The sequence below is a fragment of the Pinus tabuliformis genome, chromosome 3_1 (assembly GCF_031772625.1).
Source record: "Pinus tabuliformis cultivar Carrire ecotype Pingquan chromosome 3_1, CPIR1, whole genome shotgun sequence".
NCBI lineage: Eukaryota > Viridiplantae > Streptophyta > Pinopsida > Pinales > Pinaceae > Pinus > Pinus tabuliformis.
Genome location: NC_142301.1, coordinates 955030050 through 955041093, shown reverse-complemented (window position 1 = coordinate 955041093; position 11044 = coordinate 955030050).

Here is an 11044-nt window from a genome sequence, read left to right as displayed (position 1 = left end):
CCTGTATCTTTGCTCCTTGCACTTGTAACCTGCAAAACAAGTAACTAGATTCCACCAAACTCTGTAACATGTTGTAATATTAATGTTAGTAAAACCAAAACCAAACATGTTTATACTCAAATAATATGAATAACACATAACTAGGGGTTTTTGAGGGAATAGTGTTTCTTATTATAACAAAATGATTACAAAAGTAGAGCTCCTTGAGGTCCTTGTCCTCAGCTCCTCCTCTCCCCAAAATTCATAATCAGGCACACTACTAGTGTTGCCTTATCTCAAGGTGGTGCTAAGTTCTCAATACAACAACATTTACCTATGTTCACTTTTCTCTCTTTTCCTCATGGGGATATTTTATTTTACATATGAGTTAATAAAGTGAGTAAATGAATCTGGACATCCTTTTGTTTGAGTTTGATTCTGTCCTTTCTTCGTTATCCTAATTTTTTTATTACTTTTTGACCTTGTCAACCATTATTCATGTGTTTTAGCAACATTAGCTACTTCAATACTTTGTGCTTGATATTTTAGAGAATTCAAATCTCCCTATTATGTCATCTGTGGGTATTGAAAATCTCTTGCCAATGTTCAGGGGGCATTAAAGAGGGAAAACTTGGTTTTTCTATGGTTTCCATAAAGCTTTTGTTGTAGTCTAGCCTTATTTATATGTTGTTTGTCTAATATACTCAAGGAAGTGTCATTTTGAGCTATAATAGATGCCCCCCTAATGTATCAAGTTAGAAGAGAAATTGATGGCCAAAAAATTCATTACAATATTATAGTAAGTTTGGAAGATAGAGGGATCTAAGGACATGGAAATTGTAAAGATCTGAAAAAGTCACAATCAAATATACATGATACACAATCCTCAGGTAGGCTTACCCATACTCAATATAAATGAAGAGATCATGGTTACCATCACAATAAAATGCAAAATCATATCACCAAGGACTGACCATAATGACATAATATGGATCTCTGCCAAAATATATATCAAGATTGTGGACACGAATGAGAGCGCTTGGATGTGGTCCTCAAAGTACATAATACATTCTCTATTACAACTCAGATGAGGTAATATGCATGAGTGAGGTAGGCTCGATACCCAAGGTCTTTGAGATGTCCCCATGGTGCAACCTGATGTGAATGAATGGGTTGATGTGAGCATGTAGTGGGACCATCTAATTACCAAGCATTGAGGATCCTATTAATAGATGCAAGGGATACCACCAATGGTGTAAATGGTTTTCAAGGTACCTAATACAATATAATGAGTGTGAATGAATGATCTAACGTCAAACACATATAGAATCAATCAACATGGTGTAGGTTTTAACCCTGTATAGAAATTACCTGCAAATGAATTCTTAAAACGGAAAAATACACAATGGCGAGAACATAAAATAAATATACACAGGGATTTTCCCCTAGATCCCAAAACTGGTAATACCAGATTATTTTTTCATTATATTCCTTTAAATGTTATAATACATATATATACATGTCGAAGCATTCACAAACCCCACTCCATTAACCTTGGATTACAACATAAATATAGTTCCCTTAACAGATCTACAAAATACCATGGGCATAAAACCATAATGCCCAAAACCATGTGCAAAAACCATGTGTAAAACCACAGGTAGGTTCGTCCACCATTCTTGGGTCTACCCCCCATCCTAGGGTCCACCCAACTATTATTAGGTCCACATAAAAAAATCTTGAGCCGCCTATGGCTAATCGTGGAAAGAATATAACACATACCCAACATTCTCCCACTTCTTGTTTTCTTTCCACATAGGGGGTCGTAGGAGTGCACAAGTCATTGGTCCCGAGCTATAATTCCCATTGTTTCTCTACACCAAGAAAACTTCTTAGTGCTCATAGACTTTGTCAATGCATCTACAACATTCTTCAAAGTGTCCACTTTTACCAGCAACACCTTTTTGTCTTCAACCATATCCCTCACAAAGTGATATTGAACATCAATGTTCTTTGACTTAAAATGATAAGAAGGGTTCTTTGCTAAGAAAATTTCACTTTGGCTGTCACAATCTATGTTTATAGCTCGTTGTACCAACCCCATACTTGAACACAATCTCTGCAAACAAAATGCTTCCTTGCTTGCATGAGTGGTTGCCTTGTATTCATCCTATGTAGTTGAAAGTGCCTTACAAACTGTCTTTTGCTCCTCCAAATAGGTTAAACACATACCCCCTTGTAGACCTTCTTTGATCTAGATCTCCATCCAAGTATGCATCAACAAAGCTATGTATGTCCCAAACTTTGTCCAATCTCGATCCTCCTTGGCAGCATAAACCATAATCACTAGTGCCGTGCAAATGCCTAAAAACATGTTTCACTGTTATCCAATGCTCCTTCCCTAGTTTTGACATAAACTTGCTCAATATTCCCATTATATGTGCAATGTGTGGTCTGGTACAAACCATTACATACATCAGGCTACCAACCACATTCGCATAAGGAACACGAGACATGTTCTCTTCCTCTTCTTATGTCTTGGGACATTGTTTAGAAGATAAGTTTACACCTACAAGAATAGGAACCTTCATTGGTTTAATATCCTACATATTAAACCTCTACAATATTGTCTCAACATACTTCCTCTGGTTTAACCAAAGCTTCCTTTGTGTCTGATCTCGTTTAATTTCCATGCCCAAAATATAGTATGTGGCACCAAGATCCTTCATGTCGAATTTGGAGGACAATTGGGTCTTTAAATCCTGGATGATTTCTTTGTCATTTCCAATCAGCAACATATCATCCACATACAAAACCAAATAAATAACATGGTCACCAATTATTTTAAAATAAGCACAATGATCTACTTTTCTCCTTATGAAGCCAAGTCCTTGTATATTTGTGTCAAATTTCTGATACCAGGTCCTTGGTGACTATTTTAACCCATACAATGACTTTTTTAACATGCATACGAGCTCTTTCTTTCCCTTCACTATAAATCCTCCTGGTTGCTTCATGTAGATATCTTCTTCAAGATCCTCGTGAAGAATTTTTGTCTTCACATCCATCTATTCTACCTCTAAATCAAAAGTAGCAGCAATAGATTAAAGTAATCTAATAGAAGCTAACTTTGCAGTAGGAGAAAAAATATCACCAAAATCAATTCCCGACACCTGGGAATAACCTTTTTCTACCAACTGAGATTTGTGTTTCTCCACCTTGCCTTATGTGTTCATCTTCTTCATAAACACCCATTTTCTTCCAATGGTTTCCTTCCAACCGGCAACTCCACCAAATCTCAAGCCTCATTTTTGTCTAGAGATGTCATTTCTTCCATAATGGCCTCCTTCCAGAGTTTTCCATCCTCTGAATCCACTACCTCTCTGAAAATTTTCGAATCATCATTAGTAATATATAAAGCAAAATTTGAACAGAAAGCAGATGGACCATACCTCTTTGGCTGCCTTTTGTCTCGAACTAGTCTCCTCAAAATTGGAGTGTGTGGCTCTTCTACTTCTTATCCTTGTTCTACTATAGATTCTGATTCTTCCTCCTTTGGTTCAAACTCTATCTTCTTGGGTTCCTTTGGTAGGAGTTCATTTTTAATAACATATTTCACGTCTCTAAACACCAAATCTCAGTTGTACACAACCTTCCTTATTTTTGGGTTCTAAATCTTCTAACATTTTTAAACCATCCTTATACCCAATAAAGATGCATCTTTCATATTTACTATCCAACTTGCTTCTTTTCTCCCTTGGAACATGTACATATGCATCACAACCAAATACCCTAAGATATAAGAGAGAGAGTTTCTTACCAATCCATACCTCATGTGGAGTCTTATCCTCCAACGTTGATGAAGGTGATATGTTAAACAGGTAACATGCAATATCCACTGCCTCTGCCCAGAATTCTTGTCCTAACTGTTGAAAATAGCAACAAGAAATGCTAAATATAGAAGTGTTAAATTTAGTACTGCTATAAATAGCATTTCGGGATACCTTCCTATTTTAGTTAGTCTCTGAACTAAAATAGAGAAGTAAAAATTCGAATTTGATCTTAACAGTTGTTTGTAAAATAATTAATTAATTCACCATGAGTTAATTATTTGTAGAAAATCAAACATGAAGTCTATGTGAGGACACGCAATAGTTTCTCCATTGATTGAGGAATTTATCCATTAGTTAAAGAGATAAGGATGAGTTGTAATATTGAGTTGTAATTAGTTGGCTCAGTTAACTGAGTCAAGTCCAGTTAGATTAATTCAAACATTTTGTTGAATTAATTGTGAGTTCAGTTAGTTAATGCATGCATGCATGTAACTACAGCACTTCAGATAACTGAATATTCTCTCATAAATAACTCATGCATGTCAGTTTAGACAGAGACCTAGTTGAGATCAGATGGAGGGACAATGTACTATCAGTTGCAGGAATATTCCATTGTGAATATCTCTTGCATGCAGAAGGAATTTATTCCTTGGAGATTACGCAGTTACTTCTTCAGTTTAGTGAGTGTAATGAGGCCAATTCACACATGTGACATCATTGGACCCCAAGAAAAAATGCGCAAGGAAATAGGAGGCTTGGAGGGCTAAGGGAAGGCATATCTAGTGTCTGTTCAGTTTGTGAGTTGTATTGTTTGATTGCAGAGAGAGCAGGATAGCTTGAGAGCTGATTCTTTTTGTAACTTGAACATATTTCCACTTGTATGATAATACAGAGATTGGGGTTTTAGGCTAAGGCTTTCCCTGAGTTATTTATTCTGTGTTATGTGTGATTGATTTCTCATTCTCAGATATATTTGTTCTCATTGATCTTGCTCATATTCGATTAAGCTTCCGCAAAGTTTGTTGTAGAAGTAGATCTTGTATTTTGCTTTAGTATATTGCATAATCTGTTGATCTACAGTGGGAATTTCTACATGGTATCGAAGCAAAGGTGATCAAAGTGAAGAAAAGTATACAAGGAGGGAGAAGTTCAAAGGTTAAAGTTCCTGAATATAGAAATCGAGTTCTTATCACATCTCAATTTCACCAATGGCATTCAATGGTTTAAGACTCGAGTATGCCCTTGATGGCAGCTTGAATTATAGAGCCTAGAAGGATCGCATGGAAGCAATATTAGAGGATAACAGTGTGAAGGACTTCATTTATCAAGAAGTCCCCAAGTCAACTGATGCTACAGAATTGGCGAAATGGAAGAAATGTGTGGCTAGAGCAAGGAGAATCCTCTTGGAGGGAATTCGAGCCCACATTGTCTCAAGCCTTCATGGGAAGGAGACACCATTTTCGATGTGGAAAACATTGAAAGATCTATATCAGAACAGCAGTGATCAGAGGAAGCTGGCGCTGAAAGACAAGCTTTGGAAAATCAAGTGTGAAAAGGGCGACACGATCTCTACATATCTGAACAAGCTCCCCACCTGCAGGGATGAACCTGTAAGTGTAGGGATCACGACAGCCGATGATGACATGGTGAGTCTTGCACTCCTCAGTCTTCCTAAGAGCTAGCATAGCTACCAAGACTCAGTTAATGGAAGAGAAAAACTTCCAAATTGGGAATGACTTTGGTCAGATCTGATGCAGGAGGAGATAAGAAGGAGCACCAGAGATGGATCCTCATCAAAGCAAAATGATGAGGAAAATCTAGCCTTAGCAAGTAAGGCGAGGAAGGGGAAAGGGAAGGCATACCATCCCAAATCTAGTTCTTCACATGGTGGGAAGAAGTTTGACAAATCAAAAGTGCGATGCTTTCATTGTCATGAAGTGGGCCATTATGCTACGAATTGTCAACAGAAGAAATCCAAGAAGGGTTCCTCAAAGGGATCCGATGGTGAGGCACTGGCCTCATAATTTGAGTTGGATTTCTCGCTTATCGCATGCATGGTTTCATCCATGGTGGGATGTGTGTGGTACCTGGACAGTGGAGCTTCATTCCACATGTCAGGTGACAAGAATCTTTTCAGTACCTTGGAGGAGAAGGATCTACAGATGCGGATTGAGATGGGCGATTATGGAAAGTACTATGTTTCAGGTGAAGGTACGGTTGTGTTTGAGAGGGAGCATGGAGCTCCTCTCACCCTGACTGATGTAAAGTATGTATCAGGTCTGAAGAAGAATCTTGTGTCCGTTGCTATGCTAGAAGATAAAGGCTATGATGTGGTCTTTAGTAAAGGAAAGGTATTCCTGAGGCATATCGGCACTGGATAGACCAAGCGAATCGGGATTCAAGTAAATAATCTCTACAAGCTGGAGATAGACGACTGTGCTGCATTGGGTTCCAAATCTGAGATGGTGCAGAGCCAAGATGTTGGCGAGCTATGGCATAAAATATTGGGCCACTTGTACCATGGAGCCCTTAATATCATGTAGCAAATTTCTACCAGGACTACCCAAGGGAAAACTGGAGCAGATGAATACATGCAAAGGTTGTACCTTGGGTAAGTATGCGAAATCTTCCTTTCTGGATCGAGACAGTAGAGCTGGAGCAATCCTGGAGCGAGTTCACTCAGATGTTTGTGGACCTTTCTCTACAGCCTCCACCACTAAACAAAGGTACTATGTTATTTTTATTGATGATTTTTCTCGTAGATGTTGGATCTACTTTATGCAAAAGAAGGATCAAACCTTCTTAAGGTTTTGTGAGTTTAAAGCCTTGGCAGAGAAAGAATCTAGAAAGAAAATAAAAGCCTTGCGTAGCGAAAATGGTGGAGAGTATGTCTCCCAACAGTTTAAGGACTTCTGCGCTGCAGAAGGAATTAAACGGGAGTTGACGGCACCCCATAACCCACAACAGAATGGGGTGGCCGAAAGGAAGAACAAATCGATTGTGGAAGCATCTCGAGCAATGTTGCATGACCAAAGCCTACCACCGCATTTGTGGGCTAAGGCATGCAATACAGCAGTATACTTGCAAAACAGAAGCTTGCACCGTATACTAGGGATGAAGACACCTATGGAGGCCTTTTTCGGGAAGCGACCAGATGTGAGTCACTTCCGAATCTTTGGATCATCAGTTTACTATCATGTGACCAAAGATTCCCAGAAGAAGCTGGATCCAACAGCTGAGTTGGGAATACTTGTGGGGTACACTAATACACCCGACAACTATCGAGTGTACCTGCCTACCAGTTAGAGGACAGTGGTACACAGAGATCTGAAGTTCGACGAGCAGAAAGCCATGCGATTATCACTTGAGAGAGAGCTCAAGTTGCATGAAAAGGAGGAACTTTTAGTTCCTAAGGAGGAGGAGCCTCAAATTGATGCGGAGCAGCCGCATGCAGAGGATCTAGGAGTGGAGACATCCACTCATGTTGAGACTTCCAGAGATGGGCGGAAACGCTCAAGGGAAGTTGACAAGTTGATGCTAGATGCGCAGAAGAATGTGGGGCAGCCATCTTCTCAACGTAGACAGAGGAGGTCGCCTGAGCGGTACACTGGGTACGTGGCCTTGGTTGGGGAGTGTGTAGATACCGAACCTTCTTCATTCGAGGAAGCAGTGGAGCAACCAATCTGGGTTGATGCAATGGTTGAGAAGTACAACTCAATCATTCAGAACAGTGTGTGGGATGTTGTCCCAAGACCTCAGGGCAAGTCAGTGGTGAGTTCCAAATGGATTTACAAGGTAAAGCAGGCAGTTGATGGCAGTGTTGAGAAACATAAGGCAAGGTTTGTTGCCCGAGGTTTCTCACAGGTCGAGGGGATCGACTACGATGAGACCTTTGCTCCCGTAGCAAGGTCCTCATCTATCAGATCGATGTTGGCACTATCATCTCAGATGGGTTGGAAGATCCATCAGATGGACGTCAAGACAGCATTCCTCAATGGGAAGATTGAGGAGGAGGTGTACATTGAGCAGCCAGAGGGTTTCGAGGCCTTTGATCGTGAGTCGCTTGTGTGCCGACTCAAGAGGGCTTTGTATGGGCTGAAGCAAGCACCCCGTGCTTGGCACACCAATATCGACAGTTATTTCACCGAGTTGGGCTTCACCAAGAGTGAAGCAGATGCGAACCTTTACCACATCATGGTAGAAGGTAAGCCATTGATCATTGTTCTTTATTTCAATGATCTGATTTTGACAGGTGATGATCAGTTGATACAGTCTTTCAAGGAGGACCTTGCAAGAGAGTTCGAAATGAAAGACATGGGTCTTATGCACTACTTTCTAGACATGGAGGTGTGGCAAAAAGATGGTGAAGTATTTATGTCTCAAGGCAAGTATGCCAATGAGATACGCAGGCGCTTTCACATGGAGAAGTGCAAGCCCATGCAGACTCCTCTAGCTTGGAACTGGAGGAAGGAGGATGCTACTTCAGGTGAGGTAGTAGCTGCTACTGTTTATCGGCAGCTGGTGGGTTCACTTATGTATCTGGTGAACACACGACCTGACTTATGCTTTGTGGTGAACCAGCTGAGTCAAGCTATGGTTCAGCCTACCAAGATGTTTTGGAAGGCAGTGAAGCATGTGCTGAGATACCTCAGAGGCACATCTCAGTTTGGGTTGTGGTACAGACGGAGAGAGGGAGTGAAGTTCAGGGCTTCATAGATGCAGATTGGGCAAGGAGTCCATCAGACCAGAAGAGAATTTCTGGAGGAATATTCAACCTTGGTTCAGCTATAGTTTCCTAGTACAGCAGGAAGCAGAGGTCAGTTGCACTTAGCTCAGCAGAGGTTGAATACATGGTTTCTAGTTAGGCTGCATGTGAGGCCATTTGGATGCGGAAGATTCTAGTGGGATTGTTTGGTCAGAGGATGGATCCAACCGTGATCTACTGCGATAATCGGAGTTGTATCAAACTCTCTGAGAATCCAATTTTTCATCACAGGTCCAAGCACATTGATATCCGTTATCCCCATCTTTGAGACTGTGTGGTCAAGAGGATCATGTTGTTGTTGTATGTTTCGACCGAGGAACAAGATGCAGATATTTTGACTAAGGCATTGTCAAATGCAAGTTCGAGTTCCACAGAGACAGGATTGGGGTTACTAATAATCCCTTTCTTGTTGAGAGGGAGTGTTGAAAATAGCAACAAGAGAATGCTAAATACAAGAAGTGCTAAATTTAGTACTGCTGTAAATAGCATTTCGGGATACCTTTCTATTTTAGTTAGTCCCTCAACTAAAATAGAGAAGTAAAAATTTGAATTTGATCTTAGCAGTTGTTTGTAAAATAATTAATTAATTCACCATGAGTTAATTAGTTGTAGAAAATCAAACATGAAGTCTATGTGAGGACATGCAACAGTTTCTCCATTGGTTGAGGAATTTATCCATCAGTTAAAGAGATAAGGATGAGTTTTAATATTGAGTTGTAATTAGTTGTCTCAGTTAACTGAATCAAGTCCAGTTAGATTAATTCAAACAGTTTGTTGAATTAATTATGAGTTTAGTTAGTTAATGCATGCATGCATGTAACTATTGCACTTCAGATAACTAAATATTCTCTCATAAATAACTCATGTGTGTTAGTTCAGACAGAGACCCAGTTGAGATCAGATGGAGGGACAGTGTACTATCAGTTGCAAGAATATTCCATTGTGAATATCTCTTGCATGCAAAAGGAATTCATTCCTTGGAGATTGCGCAGTTACTTCTTCAGTTTAGTGAGTGTGATGAGGCCAATTCACACATGTGACATCATTGGACCCCAAGAAAAAATGCACAAGGAAATAGGAGGCTTGGAGGGCTGAGGGAAGGCATATCTAGTGTCTATTCAGTCTGTGAGCTGTATTGTTTGATTGCATAAAGAGCAGGATAGCTTGAGAGCTGATTCTTTTTGTAACTTGAACATATTTCCACTTGTATGATAATACAGAGATTGGGGTTTTAGGTTGAGGCTTTCCCTGGGTTATTTCTTCTGTGTTATGTGTGATTGATTTCTCATTCTCAGTTATATGTGTTCTCATTGATCTTTCTCATATTCGATTAAGCTTCCGCAAAGTTTGTTGTAGAAGTAGATCTTGTATTTTTCTTTAGTATATTGCATAATCTGTTGATCTACAATGGGAATTTCTACACTAACCCGGCACCACTGAGCATGCATCCTTCCTTTTCCATCAACCTATTATTCGTCCTTTCTGTAACTCCATTCTATTGAGGTGTATAGGAGTAATATTTTGTCATGTTATACCACACTTCTTCCAGAACTCTTCAAATTCCTTCCTTTGGAACTCTCCGCCATTATTTGTCCTCAACACCTTGATCTTCTTCTATGTCTAATTTTCCACCATAGTCATAAATTCTTTAAACTTGTCAAAGACTTCAAATTTCCTCATGAGGAAATATATCCATATATTCTTTGAGAAATCATATTTAAATGAGACATAGTACTCAGATTTATCCAATAAAGGAACTGACACAAGTCCAAACACATCATTGTGCACCAGCTCCAATATCCCTTTTTCCCTCTTAGCACCAGAAGGGAAACTCACCCAATTCTACTTCCCATATACATAATGTTCATAAAAATCAATCCAGAGAAAAATTAAACATACCTTCCACCATACCATTACCATGCAGTATTTGAATTCCATTCTCTCCAATATGTCAAAGTATTTGATGCCATAGCATAATCGTTTCTCTAGAGACTACTAGACTTTCTGCTCCACTTTCAAGTACCACAGAACTGTTGCACCCATCAATAATAGTGCTACCCATAAACTTGTATAGAGTTCCAATCTGAACTCCCTGCATCAATACTAGTGCTCCCTGAACCATCTTGCAATTATCCTTCTCGGACACTACTTTTACACCTGCATCATCCATCTTGCTTACATAAATTAAATTTATGGCCAAAGCAGGAATGTACAAAACACCATGAAGTGTTCTAATGCTTCCACCTTGTAACTCCAGCTTGACTTTTCTGCGTCCTATGATTCTGGCCTTCTTATCATCGTCTAAGAAGACATCACCACCATCATATTTATCATACTCGCCAAACTACTCCCTATGGGAAGTGAAGTTAAAGGATGCATCTAAGTCAATCAATCATGCTTCATGATCTACATGTGTACTTGAAGAAGAAGCCAAGTACACATCCCCACCTTCATCTGAGGTGGTTTT